The 10,273-nt window shown below is 39.2% G+C and overlaps 1 protein-coding gene across 1 annotated transcript in view; it reads right to left on the minus strand.

Annotated features, from left to right (window-relative positions):
* tead4 (TEA domain transcription factor 4) overlaps positions 1-3,166 on the minus strand; it is a 52,738-nt gene extending 49,572 nt beyond the window's left edge. Inside the window, exon 1 of the mRNA XM_079810198.1 lies at positions 2,888-3,166. The gene's annotated coding sequence lies outside the window, so the exon portion shown is untranslated. The remainder of the gene's footprint in view (positions 1-2,887) is intronic.
* Positions 3,167-10,273: the final 7,107 nt, after the last annotated feature.

Raw genomic sequence — 10,273 nt, forward strand, 5'->3', positions numbered from 1 at the left:
TAGATGATGGATGGACAGACGGATAGATAGATGGATGGACGGACGGACAGATAGATAGACGGATAGATGGATGGAAAGATAGATAGATGAATGAATGGATGGACGGACGGACAGATAAATAGACAGATAGATGGATGGAGGGACGGACAGATAGATAGACGGATAGATGGATGGATAGATGGATGGACAGACGGACAGATAGACAGACGGATAGATGGATGGAGGGACGGACAGATAGATAGACGGATAGATGGATGGATGGAAAGATAGACTAATGGACGGACGGATGGACGGACGGACCGATAGATAGACGGATAGATGGATGGATAGATAGATAGATGAATGAATGGATGGATGGACGGACAGATAGATAGACGGATAGATGGATGGACAGACGGACAGATAGATAGACGGACAGATAGATGGATGGACAGACGGACAGAGAGATAGACGGATAGATGGATGGATAGATAGATGAATGAATGGATGGATGAATGGACGGACAGATAGATAGACGGATAGATGGATGGACGGATGGATGGATAGACAGACAGACAGAAAGACGGACAGATAGATAGATAGACAGACAGACAGACAGACAGACAGACAGACGGACAGATAGATAGACGGATAGATGGATGGATAGATAGATAGATGAATGAATGAATGGATGGATGGACAGATAGATAGACGGATAGATGGATGGAGGGACGGACAGATAGATAGATGGACAGATAGATAGACGGATAGATGGATGGACAGACGGACAGATAGATAGACGGATAGATGGATGGATAGATAGATGAATGAATGGATGGATGAATGGACGGACAGATTGATAGACGGATAGATGGATGGATGGAAAGATAGATGAATGGACGGACGGATGGACGGACGGACCGATAGATAGACGGATAGATGGATGGATGGAAAGATAGATGAATGGACGGGCGGATGGACGGACGGACCGATAGATAGACGGATAGATAGATAGATAGATAGATAGATAGATAGATAGATAGATAGATAGATAGATAGATAGATAGATAGATAGATAGATAGATAGATAGATAGATAGATAGATAGATAGATAGATAGATAGATAGATAGATAGATAGATAGATAGATAGATAGATAGATAGATGGATAGACAGACAGACAGACAGAAAGACGGACGGACGGACGGACGGACGGACGGACGGACGGACGGACGGACAGACAGATAGATAGATAGATAGATAGATAGATAGATAGATAGACAGACAGACAGACAGACGGACAGATAGATAGACAGACGGACGGATAGATAGACGGATAGATGGATGGACAGATGGATAGACAGAGACAGAAAGACGGACGGATAGATAGATAGATAGATAGATAGATAGATAGATAGATAGATAGATAGATAGATAGATAGATAGATAGATAGATAGATAGACAGACAGACAGACAGACAGACAGACAGACAGACAGACAGACAGACAGACAGACAGACAGACAGACAGACAGACAGACAGACAGACAGATAGACGGACGGACGGACGGACGGACGGACAGATAGATAGATAGATAGATAGACGGACGGACGGATAGATAGACGGATAGATGGATGGACGGATGGATGGATAGACAGACAGACAGAAAGACGGACGGATAGATAGATAGACAGACAGACAGACAGACAGACAGACGGACAGATAGATAGACGGATAGATAGATAGACGATAGATGGATGGACAGACGGACAGATAGATAGACGGATAGATGGATGGATAGATAGATGGATGAATGGATGGACAGATAGATAGACAGATAGATAGATGGATGGATGGAAAGATAGATGAATGGACGGACGAATGGATAGACAGACAGACAGACAGAAAGACGGACGGATAGATAGATAGACAGACGGACGGACGGACGGACGGACGGACGGACGGACGGACGGACGGACAGACAGACAGACAGACAGACAGACAGATAGATAGATAGATAGATAGATAGATAGATAGATAGATAGATAGATAGATAGATAGATAGATAGATAGATAGATAGATAGATAGATAGATAGATAGATAGATAGATAGATAGATAGATAGATAGATAGATAGATAGATAGATAGATGGACGGATGGATAAAAGCTTTTTAAACTCAAAAGGTCTATTAAGTAAAACTTTACACATTAAAATGATCATTTATACGGTTGAAGTAAATTAAAACACATATTTTAGTAGAATAGGCCAAATACTCGCTGCACAATATCATAAATTAATAAACATGGGTTACAATCATTAAAGAATATATATATATATAATGTCAGATTCATATTAAGTGCTATTGCTAACTTAAACCAAAACAATTGATAATAATATTTCCACTGTTATTAAACAGGCAAATTCAATGGAGCAATATATATATATTAATATTATATACATTTTCCACACTTAGCCTGGTTGATATGAAGGAGTAACACCTGCAGATATGTGTTAGTATTTAACAAAAATACAAAACAATATTACTTTCAAGTTTCTACTCGCGATAATGCGCGCAATAATTCCCGCCACACGCGCTCCTGCTGAGCCCCCGCGCGCTTGTGACGCGATTAAAGTTCCTCGGAAAGTTTCCGGCCGTTGCGCAGGAAGTCGAGCAGAAAAAAAGAACGCGGGAATTCGCTACAAAATTCCAACAATTCCTAACATTCCATTGTTACATCACATTTCGTCATCATGTGTCAGAATAACCACGAGCTCGCTGTGAGAGAGGAAGATCTCCACAGCTCTACGAGTTATTTTACTTCACTAAACACTTAGTTTTTCAAAATAATTATGCAAACAAATGTCACTATGAATTACGTACTGTAAATAAATAAATAAAACACTTACCTGTCCGCGGCAACAGTGGGGCAAATGAACTGTTTTGGGGGTAAAATCTGCCTGAGTGACTGGAAGCGCGCGAGGAAGGCTGGAATTTCAGGAATTGGCTGCAGTATAACGTGAGGAGCGGACAGGAGGAGGAGGAGGAGGGAGAGAGGGAGGGAGAGAGGGAGGGAGAGAGGGAGGTGTGAGGGGAGGTCCCCGGGTCGAAAAGGAAAAAGGAGCAGCCTTGGTGTGGAGAGAAAAGGAAATAAGCCTGGATCCAGAGGGATTCACATTGTTCTGGTCAGTGTGAGAAACTGCACTGTCCTAAAAGTCACAGAAAAGTGTCTTTGAAAAAAAGAAAGAAAAAAAAACTCACACTTTCTTTATGTTATATATAATATATAACATATTAAGAAATGTTTCAAATCCTCATATTATAATGATTTCTGAAGGATCGTGTGACACTGAAGACTGGAGGAATGATGCTTTGATCACAGGAATACATTACACTTCACTATATATTCATATAGAAAATAATATTTCACATTAATACTGTTTTTACTGTATTTCTGATGCAATAAATGCAGCCGTGGTGAAAAGAACAAAAATCTTACAGACCCCAAACTTTTGATCAGTTGTGTGTGTGTGTGTGTGTGTGTGTGTGTGTGTGTGTGTGATGGGTAGGTTTAGGGGCAGTGTGTGTGTGTGTGTATGTGTGATGGGTAGGTTTAGGGGCTGTGTGTGTGTGTGTGTGTGTGTGTGTGTGTGTGTGTGTGTGTGTGTGTGTGTGTGTGTGTGTGTGTGTGTGTGTGTGTGTGTGTGTGTGTGTGTGTGTGTGTGTGTGTGATGGGTAGGTTTAGGGGCAGGGGCAGTGTAAGGGGATAGAAAATACGGTTTGTACGGTATAAAAACCATTACGCCTATGGAATGTCCTCACATTTCACAAAAACAAACATGTGTGTGTGTGTGTGTGAATAACTGTTTTGTTACTTTTGGTACTACATGATTTACCTCGGATTACCATGTACACTATAAAAAAAATATTGCTGGTTTAACTTAAAAAAGTAAGTTACTCGACTGCCCTTAAAATGTTGAGTTCGTTGAAATTAAACATTTGAGTTAATACAAAAAAGGAGATTGTTTTAATAAACAGAAACTCAAAATATTATGATATCTGAAGCACATTAATAATCTAAGTTGATTTGACAAATTGTGATAAATCATGAAAATAGTGCTATATATTAATATTAACGGACTACATGTACTTACTATAGGGTTATGGTTTGGTTGAGGGTTAGTTGCATGTAATTATGCACAATTTTCTGTTATTACACATGAAATATATGTAACAAGGACACTGTAAAATAAAGTGTTACCACATTTGTGGCACATGCATAACATATTTTTAAGGGTGAACACACAGTATCATGGTACAAAAATGGTGCTTTCAAATTATTGCCATATTCATATAGCAATTTATTTACATGCTACTCCAGGGAATTATCATTATACAATAAAATGCCCATGGAAATACTGTTTGTTTGGTCGGACAGTGTCCACACTTTTCCTGGTGTTGAGGCAATGTCAACAGCTTGCCTGTGTTTTGAATGGAAAAGATCCGACAGGTTGTGTGTGTTCAACAGGTTCTGGAGCCCTCCACAGGACGCCGACAGAACTGCCCCTGAAACACACTCGCCGTGTCCACAACATAAAGACCCAAAGCAGGGTTTCTGAAGGTACATTTAAGACCTTTTTAAAGGGTTAGTTCACCCAAAAATGAAAATAATGTCATTTATTACACACCCTCATGCCGTTATGTGAGGCTCAGTGAGGCCTCCATAGAGCAAAGCAATTTACAATCTCAAGATTAATGTACTAAAAACAAATTTAAATCAGTTCATGTGAGTACAGTGGTTCAATATTAACATTATAAAGCCACGATAATATTTTTAGTGCGCCAAAAAACACTAAATAACGACTTATATAGTGATAACCGATTTCAAAACAATGCTTCGTGGAGATTATGAATCAGCGAGTCGATTCATGATTCGGATCGCGTGTCAAACCGCTGAAATCACGTGACTTTGGCGATACGAACCACTGAATCGACTCGCTGATTCGATACACTTCGAAGCTTCATGAAGTATTGTTTTGAAATCGGTTATCACTATATAAGTCGTTCTTTAGTTTATTTTGGCGCACCAAAAATATTCTCGTGGCTTTATATTAATAATATTGAACCACTGTACTCACATGGAGTGATTTAAATATGTTTTTAGTACATTAATGGATCTTGAGAGAGGAAATGCCTCACTGAGCATTCAGACTTCAACACAAATATCTTCATTTGCGTTCTGAAGATGAACGGAGGTCTAACGGGTGTGGAACGGCATGAGGGTGAGGAATACATTACATTATTTTCATTTTTGTGTGAAATAACCCTTTAAGACTAATTAAAGAAAATGTAAGGAATAAATTGAAGGGAGCACAACACATCATATTCTCTAAATGTGAATGTCTAAGCACACAAAGAGTTGAATTAGTGACACTTCAAAGTTTGAAAATACAGTTTCCAACAGATCTCGATAACCCTTTAATTCATTTGACAAAAAAAGGCTTAAAGTTTGAGAAGAAATCTTGTGAAATAAGAGATTTTATGATTAAAACAAGAACAAACATCTGCCGATGTGTTCAGAAAAATCAACTTAGTTCAAATGCAAGTCATTTTCATACCCAATTGCAGATATTTGTTCTTGTAAAGGTGCACAATGTAAAAAACAATTCTGTAAAATATCCATAAACCACCAGGACAGTGTTATATATTTTGTTCAGTTGAGTTCAGTTTCCAAATATTTGTAAATCGTGAGAAACTGCTATTTTAACCAAGGAACCGGGACGTGTGACTGTGCGTGCAGCTTTAAGCATAAACTCACTTAATTTTGTTCAATTTCTCAGAAAACGAGACTTAATTTCTTCATTTAGCATGTCAGTAAATGTATCTTGATCTAAAGATGTTTAGATATTTGTGCTGGAAATCAGAAATCCTGAGGAAGAACATCATTTTTTGCACGATCTCCACGAAGAACCTATGAAATCTGCTTTATTTATTGTGTTTTATAGTTTATTCTACTTTGGATTCAATTTGACTGACTTTCGTTCATCTTCGGAACACAAATGAAGATATTTTTTATGAAATGGGAAAGATTTCCGTCCCTCCACTGACCGTCTAAACCAGGGGTTTACAAACTTTATCATGGCAAGGACCCCCAAATATGATGAACCTTTATGAGGGACCCCCTTCCTAAAATCCATCTATATATTTGTATGTATGAAACAACATAGAGATAAATAGTAAGTGTGATATTATAAATACAACATATTGTTTCCAAACTTAAATTGGCTATACTTAATGTTGGATGTATAAACCCGAGGAAGAACATTTTCAATTAGAACTTATTTTTATAAGCAACTTTCACAATAAATGTATGTAAGCAGCTTGTGTACTATAATACTGCCTCTCAACCCCAGTGAGCGAGACAAAGTGGACTATAGTGAGAAAAACTCACTAGAAAGATACAAAGCAAACAATTCTGGAAAGTACGGCAAGAAAGGAGAGACACATTTTGAAATGAAACACTTAGAATGTTCGGTAGGCTTTGTCTTTTTATTCTCTGAAATAGTTTTCCAGTTTGAAAACCCCTGGTCTAAGCAACTACCACTGTGACGCTTCATAAAGTTCATAAAGAGATCATAAAACTGATCCATATGAATCAAGCGGTTTATTCCAGATGTTCTGAAGAGACTCGATCGCTTTATATGATGAAGGAAAGTCTTGCGGGTGTGGAGCGACATTAGGGCGAGTGAATGCATTTTTGGGTGAACTGTCCCTTTAAGATTCGTAAAAATAAATATGCAGATTGTGCACCACCTCAGTGATAAAACCTAAAACTCGTGCATTCGGATGGTGATTTATTCACGGCGGAGGGGAGAGTTTTGTGATCGGGAACGGCGGCTCATGTGGTCCGTGACATGATTGTGCTGTAAATAAAATATCATATGCTTGGTATGATAAGAATAAATGCTGCCGTGATAACGGCCCAATTCAAATGTTTACATGCTTTTCTTCTTTTTCTTTTTTGAGCGGTGATGAAATATATTACTCTTGTAAATACTTGCCAGCATTTAAAGAAATACAAGTCTAGAAATGCATCCAAATGACAGCGAAGCGCAACCGTACGGTGCTCTGCAGGGGTCAAAAAGGATATAAACGGTGAATTTTGAAGTGATATATTCTTGAAAACTCAGAGATGTGGATTCGGACAGCAATTAAATGACCACATGACCTGGTGTTTGTCTAAAGCAGTAACGTTAGATCATTCGGCCGGGGATTTTTACACAGGTGGTGGGAGACGGACGGAAATAAAATCAGTAGGTGCGTTTACATGGAGCACTGTAATCGGTTTAAAAGTCCAATCCGAATAAAAATACTCCATATAAACACCTCAATCGGAATAAAAATGGCCAAACCGAATGAAATTGTAATCGGTTTGAGAGGGGAACCGATCAAACGAAAATTTCCACCATGTAAACGACCTGATCCGATTACTTTGAGTGCACGTCTTTCTGTGACGTGTATATACAGCGCGCGCCTCCTCAACTGAAGAGCTCACACCAGGCTAATGTTGACAAGAGAGGAAAGTTCATTTTTCTGAGGTATTAAACTTTTTATTTCGTAACATGTTATGAACATGATGTTGGAATAATGACACAGACATAGCCTGGCTACAGCATCTCATCTCCAGCGTTTGTCCAGGGCTTCAACTGCGCCTGACAGAATAATTTATTTTTCTGAGGTGATTCTTACACTTTACGACCAATAATAAATAGCTTATATAAAACTGTACAAGTCCTGGTGGCCGTGTTTGAGTTGCCATTTCAACGGGGAACATTCAAGCTGCTCTCTGTTTCTCGTTAGTTAAGTTAGCTATAAAAAATTCAACAACTGCTTCAAATTGGTTAAGTAACATTACCCACAGTCTACTTTAATTACTTTTGTTAATATTTATACCTTTGTGATTATGGGATCTTTCCTTAATCATCTGAAATATATATGTTTTGTAGGCTACTACTAGTAATGATGCTGAGCACGTCTTTAATGCTTCATTCATGTTTCACCGTATATCCTATGTTTTTATTAATAATTTGAGTGCATTTTATTGTTAATTTTGTGTTTTTCAAAATAAATGAATTGAATTCATTTTTGATTCCGCATTCATCATTCACAGCTGTTGAAATAGCCATTGTATAGGACATAAATTAGGTTAAACTACTGCATGTCCGCCCACAGAAAAATAAATAAATATAAAAATTACCAACACAGAACTATTGATCCACGATACGTAACGAATCTGAGGCGGCAGACAAACTGTGTGCGCATGTCACAAAATTATTCCTACTGAAAGTCAGCACATGTAAACACCAGATCGGTTTAGATAACGTCTCATGTAAACAGTCCACCGAATCTTTCAATCGGAATGATTTTAATCGGAATGACAAAAAAGTGCGCATGTAAACGTGGCTACAGACTAGCCCCTGTAAATGATGACAATACCTTCCGACCGCACGAGAAACAGTTACCGGGACTTCAGCAACTCCTTCACCACTAACTGAGCGAGCTGGAAAATCTAACTTTTCCCAAGACACAACATCATGGCCACCAACAGAACTCAGCAAAGATTGTTCTTGCTCCCGCTTTAACTTCTGGCCACAACGGACCGAATGGCTTCGCTCGCATCTTTTCTCCGCCGCCATTACTGAACTACAACTCAAACTAGCGCACAACATCAACGTCATCGTTCTCAGCCACTCCCTCTGTTCGCTGATTGGACCGGTTAAAATTTGTTCGTACACTGAAAAAAATGGTGTGTTGGATTTACATGATTTAATCATGTACATCGGTTCCACATGATTCAATTAAGTTAAACAAACATAATTTGTTCACATAATTTCAACATAATGGAATTAAGTAATTTTTAAGTAACCGAATTGAGTTGTCTCACAATGATTTTAATATGCCTCTCTTACAACAGTGGTGCACACGGGGGCTTGAGACCCTACTTCTTTAATCAAAACACGTTTATTTTTGTTTATTTTTGTTGTCACTTGACTGATCTATAACACAGTACTCAGTAGCTTTCATTATATTTGCCAGCAATAGCACATCATATACATGCTCAGGGCCGGATTAACATAAGGGCTAGGTGGGGCTGAAGCCCCAGGGCCCGAGCACGGAGGGGGCCCGTGATTGGCCGAGAAAATGATTGACAATCGATCGGGAGCACCTAAAGTTTTCCTGTTGGGCCGCTCGCAAAACCACACCACGCCCCCACAAATTAAGCGCTGTTATTTAGGCTACTGGAGTGCTGCGAGTGCATGGGAAAATCAAAAGCCAGGTGAAGAAACGGCGCTACCTGAATAAACCGCACGCGCATCCAGCAGTGGCAGCGCGAGAGCAGCTGGGTCGTCGCTGACAAACTCGTTCGGCGCTTTCGCCGCTCCATTGAAGTCATAACGAGCGCCAGGCAGTCGTTTTATCCATTTGAATTTGATACAAGCTCAACATCATGTGTACAGTAAAGGCTCTGTGGCGAAATTGGCTGAACCAGACTGAAAAGCTCCGACCATGTCTGAAGTGTTGAGGTAAATATAGACTACACGATGGCCGTAGCCAGCTATGAGGTCTCCGAGGTCCGGACCGCTGTATTTTTCCGAGGTGTAGGCTACATAGCTAATAAATGTTGTGAAATAATTGACCACCAATAGAGTGCTTTATGTACACATAAGCTGCTGCGCGAGTCACGCGACGCTTCAGTAAACGGTGTGAGATGTAAGTAGCCTATACATTATAGCCAAACTAAACATTTCATATTTCAAACAACGTTCAATGTTAAACAACGAACAGACTATCAGCCAGAGCTCAGCTTTAGGAAGAGACAGGGCAAGAGAAGGAAACTGAGAGAAAAAGAATGAGAGAGTGATGAAATGAGGAGAGAGCAGGTATGACCAGTGTTGCCAACTCTGGCAAGACAAATAAGCAACCACAGCTTCAAAAACAAGCCCAATATTATTATATTATTTATTATCATCAATATAATTTATTATCAGTTATTTTGTTATCAATAAATGAGCCTGCAACATTTTAAACTGAAACCTCTCTGAGTTTGAAAAGCAAAAACAGATGTGATTTTACAAAAAATCATCAAATTGCAATAAAGGGCATGAAATATCCTCCAATCAGCAGTGAACAGAAGAGGTTTGGAGATGGAAAAAGTGACGTGAAGGCCAATTTAGTCGGAGTTAGTGCACACATATTAGGTGCAGAGTAGTTAACACGCACTACAAACTGTGAAA

The sequence above is a fragment of the Gobio gobio genome, assembly GCF_949357685.1.
Source record: "Gobio gobio genome assembly, chromosome: 25".
Taxonomy (NCBI): Eukaryota; Metazoa; Chordata; class Actinopteri; order Cypriniformes; family Gobionidae; genus Gobio; species Gobio gobio.